Genomic DNA, 6,651 nt, shown 5'->3' on the forward strand with positions numbered 1-6,651 from the left:
ACATTGTCAACTCCAAGCGTGCGCAGCAATCACAAAGGAATTTGTCAGAGAACCATAATGGCAAAAACTAAGAGGATGGGGAAATAAGCGTGGTGTTTTAATGAGAGAAATATTAAATAACCAGGTTTGTGTTTATGTTCGCAGTAAAGGAACTCAGGTTCCTTTATTATATGATTATGTGTAGCAAAAAATGTGGAAAATGTAAGAAAATACTCTCAACATGTTAATAGATTTTCTCCACATTTATTTTCCTTTTGTTTTCTGTATTAAATCTGATTTCATTTATCTATTACGGGGAGCACTTTTTAAATAAGAACTCTCTAATGACGAAGGTTCTGAGATTTTTCTCTTGTTAAAAAGATGATGTCTCATGAATCATAAGGCATCTCGATTTTTTTTAAATTGGGAAATATTGCTTACTTATAACAGAGGAATACTTTATAACAGCATACTCAAGAACAATCTCTAACGATTCCGTGTTTTAAATATTCACTTAAGCTTGGGTCAGAGGAATCTTCTGACTATACTGAGAATTAAATAAAATGTATAAAAGAACTTTCCATATATAAAATGTTTCATTTTCTGGATATCCTTAATTCAGAGGAATTACAATTGTCTCTTTTCAGGAAAGAGCTTCAGGGCAGAATCCATTGCAAAGGTCATAAGGTGGGAACCCACATAGCATGTTGGAAGCCAGTGTGAAGAGAGCCCAGTGAACTTTGGAGAAGAGGATGATTATTACAGATTGTATAGGATTATTGGATGTTTAAATGAAAGAGTAATGGTTTGATTAAAAATACCACAGTAGTTTCTATGGTGTAAGAGTTCTTAGGGAGGACCACATCTGAAAGTATAGAGAACAGTTATGGCAGTAACCTAAGTAGAAGACAATGGAAATCTGGACCAGAGTGACAGTAATTGAAGTGGTAAAGTAATGATGAAATTCCAAATATATTTTGAAGATAAAACTGTATGACTTGACATGAGTTATAAGAGAAGAGTCATAGATTGTTTTTGGCAAGTGACTAAGACAGCATATGTTTGGAAAGAAAGATGAAAATTCATCTTTGAATCATGGATCAAAGAAAAATGCAAAGTAAATTTTTTACTAATTGATAATGCAAACTAGTTACCAAAATAGGTGAGACATTGCAAAGCAGCCAATTTAATATTTATATTAAAAAAGGAAGTTGCTATTGCCATTTAAGTTTTAATCTAATGAATGGGATGACCATTTTACTATTTTATTAACAATTTTTGGTAAAACATCATTTTCAAACCTGTTACATATCATTGTAAAACCTCTGTTTTTCCAAATGTTCCAGAGTGGTGTTTTTAATACTAGAGATAGTTTCCTTAGAGAGTTTCATACCTAGCGTAATCAAAAGAACTGTTTTAGTCAGGTTTTTTGATGTGACCAAAAGACCTGACAAGAACAGTTTCAGAGAAGGAAAAGTTTATGTGGGGCTCCTGGTTTCAGAGGTCTTAGTCCACAGCTGACTAACTCCATTACTCTGGGCTTGAGTTGAGGCAAAACATATGGCAGAAGTGTATGCAGAAGGAAAACAGCTTAGGACATGACAATCAGGAAGGAGAGGGAACTCCCCTTGAAAAGGACAAAAATATATATCCCAAAAGCACACCCCCAGTGACCTACCTCCTTTAGCCATTGTCTATATGACTACCACCCAGTTAATCCATTCAACTGGATTAATGTACTTATTAGGTTAAGGCTCATAACTCAATCATTTTACCTCTAAACTTTTTTGCATTATCTGACACATGAGCTTTTGGGGGATACCTTATACCTAAACCATAAGAAAAACATGCCCCCAAATATTTACCTTCTCATACCTACGTAGACATCATTAAATTTTTCTTAGTTGATCCCTTAGTTTCATTTGTCAATGAGAGAAACATTTCACAGAGCACAAGAAGCCCTTATCTGAAAATATGGCAAATTCTCTAAAGGCAAGTTGACCCTTAATTTATAATTAAAGATGGTGTGGAACAAGTATGTTTCAAGCTGTGCAGGTAAGCAAATGGTATAGTGAGAATAACCATCATGGTCTGTGAAGCCAGAAGTGAGAAGCCCATCCTTAAACATTTACAAGCTTTATAGGATCATTTGGATAGCATGAAATGTGTGTGGAAACATATAATAAACTAGGAAATACAATGCAACTGTTGTTTATTAGTGATTTGAAAAATATAATATCCCTTGAAGCATTTCTGTTCTCTGTTCTTTTTTATTGCTAAAGAAAAATGTCCCTAAGAGATTAACCTTTTTTAAAAATTGATTTTTAAAAATAAATGATAGTGGAATGCATTACAATTCTTATTACACATATGGAGCACATTTTTTCATATCTCTGGTTGTATATAAAGTATGTTCACACCAATTGTGTCTTCATACATGTACTTGATAATGATGTCCAACACATTCCACCATCCTTGCTAACCCCCTGCCCCCTCCCTTCTCCTCCCAACCCTCTGCCCTATCTATAATTCATCTATTCCTCCCATGCTCCCACTCCCTACCCCACTATGAATCAGCCTCCTTATATCAGAGAAAACATTCGCCATTTGTTTTTTGGGGATTGGCTAACTTCACTTAGTGTTATCTTCTCAAACGCCATCCATTTACCTGCAAGTGTCATGATGCTAAGTAATATTCCATTGTGTATATAGGCCACATATTTTTAATCCATTCATCTACTGAAGGGCATCTAGTTTAGTTCCACAGTTTAGCTATTGTGAATTATGCTGCTATAAACATTAATGTGGCTGTGTCCCTGTAATATGCTGTTTTTAAGTCCTTTGAGTGTAGACCAAGGAGAGGGATAGCTGGGTCAAATGGTGGTTCCATTCCCAGTTTTCCAAGGAATCTCCAAACTCTTTTCCATATTGGCTGCATCAGTTTGCAGTCCTACCAGCAAAGTGTGAGTGTACCTTTTTTCCCACATCCTTGTCAACACTTACTGTTTGTCTTCATAATAGCTGCCATTCTGACTAGAGAGAGATGATATCTGAGTAGTTTTGATTTGCATTTCTCTAATTGATAGAGATGATAAACATTTTTTCATATATTTCTTGATAGATTGTATATCCTCTTCTGAGAAGTGTCTGTTCAGGTCCTTGGCCCATTTAAATTGATTGGGTGGGTGGGTTATTTATTTATTTATTTTGCTGCTTAGCTTTTTGAGTTCTTTCATCACTATACCAGACCTTAAACTATACTACAGAGCAATAGTAACAAAAATAACATGGTATTGGCACCAAAACAGACTGGTAGACCAATGGTACAGAATAGAGGACAGAAAGACTAACCCCCCAAATTACAATTATTGTATTAGACAAAGGTGACAAAAACATGCATTGGAGAAAAGATAGCCTCTTCAACAAATGGTGCTGGGAAAACTGGAAATGCATATGCAACAAAGTGAAATTAAACCCCTATCTCTCACCATGCACAAAACTGAACTTAAAGTGAATCAAGGACCTAGGAATTAAACCAGAGACTCCTCTGTGTCTAATAGAAAAAGTAGGCCCTAATGTTTATCATCTGGGATTAGGCCCCAACTTCCTTAATAAGACTCCTATAGTGCAAGAATTAAAACCAAGAATCGATAAATGGGATGGATTCAAACTAAAAAAAATGTTGTTGTTGTTGTTTTTTTCTCAGCAAAAGAAACAATCTGAGGTGAATAGAGAGCCTACATCTTGGGAACAGTTTTTCACCCCTCACACATCAGAGCACTAATTTCTAGGTTATACCTAAGGGAGTAACCTTAATCATTTGGATTCATCTTAGTTTCTTCTGTGGGTAATGCAAACTCAATTATCTTTTAATATTATGTCTTTAAAATTTGTTTTGGTGTTTATTTTTGCTTTCCTATGCCTATGAGTTCTCAATCTTACACTACTCTTAGAAGCTCAGAATTGAGAATTCCTTTTTTAATGTTTAATTTAATTTTCCTACCATTCATGTGGGTGATGTTTCATTTACCCAGGTGTCTCAAAGGCTGTTCAGCAGTCATAAATACAAATAACTGTAAAATTTTGATTGGAGGTGGGAATCTCAGTAATACTTCTAGCCTAACTGATCTCCCCACTTTCACCCTTATCTCACAGTCTACTCTGGCTCAATCCAGCAGCCAGAATGATCTTGTTACAGTGTCATGAAGTCATATTACTCCTTTGCTCATAACTGCGCCTCACTCACGTCTCAGGTTAAAGGTCTATATCTTTACAAATGTAGGTCCTGTAGAATCTGGCTCCCTGATGCTCTCCTGCAACACTTCTTTCCTCTCTAACATGTCTGCTCCAGCCACACTAACCTATATGCTGCACTTCAGACATGCAAGATAGTCTCTCCTCCAAAGGTCTTTGCACTCACTCTTTCCACTGTCTGGACTAATGTTCCTTCCTCAAAGGCAGAAATTTTATTTGGTGCTATATTTTAGCACATATACCAGTCACTCAGAAAAGTATTTACACTCAGAATGAATAAGCCCAGTGGAGGGATAATGGTATGATGTTAAGCACTGGACCAGGGATTGTAAAACCAGGTTTTGGATCTTTGCAATTACTTTAACACATGAATTTAGGTAAGGTACCACATCGCTGGGTCTCACCTTCTCCATCTATAAAATGAGGGCTTTGTGTAAGATGATTTAAAAGTTTCTTTGCAGAGGTAAGAGCCAATAATTTCTCAAGGTCTTGCTCATTTTGGAGCCAGTTGTATGGAATCAGACTTTAAGACCACATTTAATTTCTTTGACCCAAAGTCTCATAGCTAAAAGGAGTAATATTTTATGGGTAATATTTTATCTCCTAGTAGTCTCATGATAATGCTCTTGAGCCATGTATCAGAAGGGGATCTCAATTCTGGGCAAAAACAGAGCAAGGACCGCAAGAGTTTTGTGTGAACTATACTTTCAACATGACCTTGCATGTAAGAACAGGTGAGCAGACAAAATAAAATTTGTACATTTTTCTTTTCTTCCACCTAGAACACTTTGGTAATTTTTATCTTTGCTATCATCATTATCATCACCAACATCATCACTGTATTATTATTATTGTCTCTCATACACACACACCTCTTATGCTTTGGATTTAAAAGGGACTAGGTGGGAAAGAGGCAAAATCAAAGGAGCAAAAGAAGATAGGGCTACTGAAATACAAAGCAGATGTCTTAAAATGTATAGAAGAAAAATGAACTTAAGAGTTAAAACAAACATTTAAAGTAATTAATTCTTTGGCTTCCTGTGATTAAAAAAAAAAGTAAAGGCCTGACTCAGGGTCGCCCCTAAGGTATGGAAGATCTAGATGGCAAACATTTGGAGGTAAAATCTAGCCTCAGATTTAGTTGCTTTTAGTTGATTTTAAACATCATCAATTTGGGAGATGACACAGCTGAGCAATAGGTCATTAGCCTTCCACTAGGTTTGCTAAGGATTACATCTCTGATGAACAGGTTGTGATAATGGTTATCTACGTTACTTTTCAGGGACTTAAAGATCATCTTTGTTGAAGCCATCAACTCTTCACTTGAGCTTGCATGTGTCCAATGGATGACCTTTTGACATCAGGGCCCCAAAAAACTTCATACTCAGGTCATTCTAATGCCACTAATTTCTGAACAGACTTCCTATGAAAAGCTATGAAGGCTGATTACACATGTACATATCCCTAATTATCTCATCTCCAATCACCTGTCCACATATCTTAAATATCCTGATTCTTTATGTCATAAGTATCCCAAGCCCCATTCTTTGGAGGTAGATTTGAGACTTGGGTCTCTTATCTCTATACTTGGCCATCTTGAAAATAAATTATTGGAAAATTCGTTGTTTCAGCAATTGGTGTACTTTACAGTGGACAAATGGGCCTTGTTAAAAAAAAAAAAAAAAAAACAGGGCTCTTGTTGCGACCCCTTGCCCGCAAGGAAGACGCAACTCAGGAATCTTCTTTCAGCAGTTTATTCAGGTCCTTGATACTTTTTCTTCTTTCAGCTGTTTATTCAGGCCTTTGTTTTGACATGTCTTTTAGCTTCTACTGCTACTCCTACTACTACTTCTACTGCTACTCCTACTGCCACTACTACTACTCCCGTGTGCCCCAGCCTTAATAAAGCAGATAAAGCCCCAATGCACAACTGCCACGTGGACTTTTCTCATAGGGTGCCAAGTCACAGCGTGCCAACTCATTCTGATAAGGAGTTGTTTGTCACAGACTACAGGGGAAACCAGCGCCATCTTGTAATGGCGGCCACAGTTCACAGAAACGGCTCACCACAGTTCCCCCTTTTTTGTTTTATTACGACAATACAGGCGAGAGTAGAGGTCCTATCCCACTGTGCAGAAGTGGCTGCATAGTATGGCTCAGCCCTAAGGAGGGCCCTTCCCCAGATCTGAGGCCATATCAGCCGACGCCTTTTTTCGTGGGGCGGGGCGTGGATAAGGTGGGGTAAGGAAGGACGTCAAACCCGCATGCAATAGGACATGCTCTCCTTGAGGTCCACTTCAAGGATCACTCAAGTGCAGTGCCTTGCCTCGCATCCTGTATCGTGACGATGGTGGACGGAGGGGGATAGCTGAGGCTGAACTGTGGCTGTTTACAACGACAAACAAGTTGACAGCACCC

This window comes from Urocitellus parryii, chromosome 8 (genome assembly GCF_045843805.1).
Source record: "Urocitellus parryii isolate mUroPar1 chromosome 8, mUroPar1.hap1, whole genome shotgun sequence".
Taxonomy (NCBI): domain Eukaryota; kingdom Metazoa; phylum Chordata; class Mammalia; order Rodentia; family Sciuridae; genus Urocitellus; species Urocitellus parryii.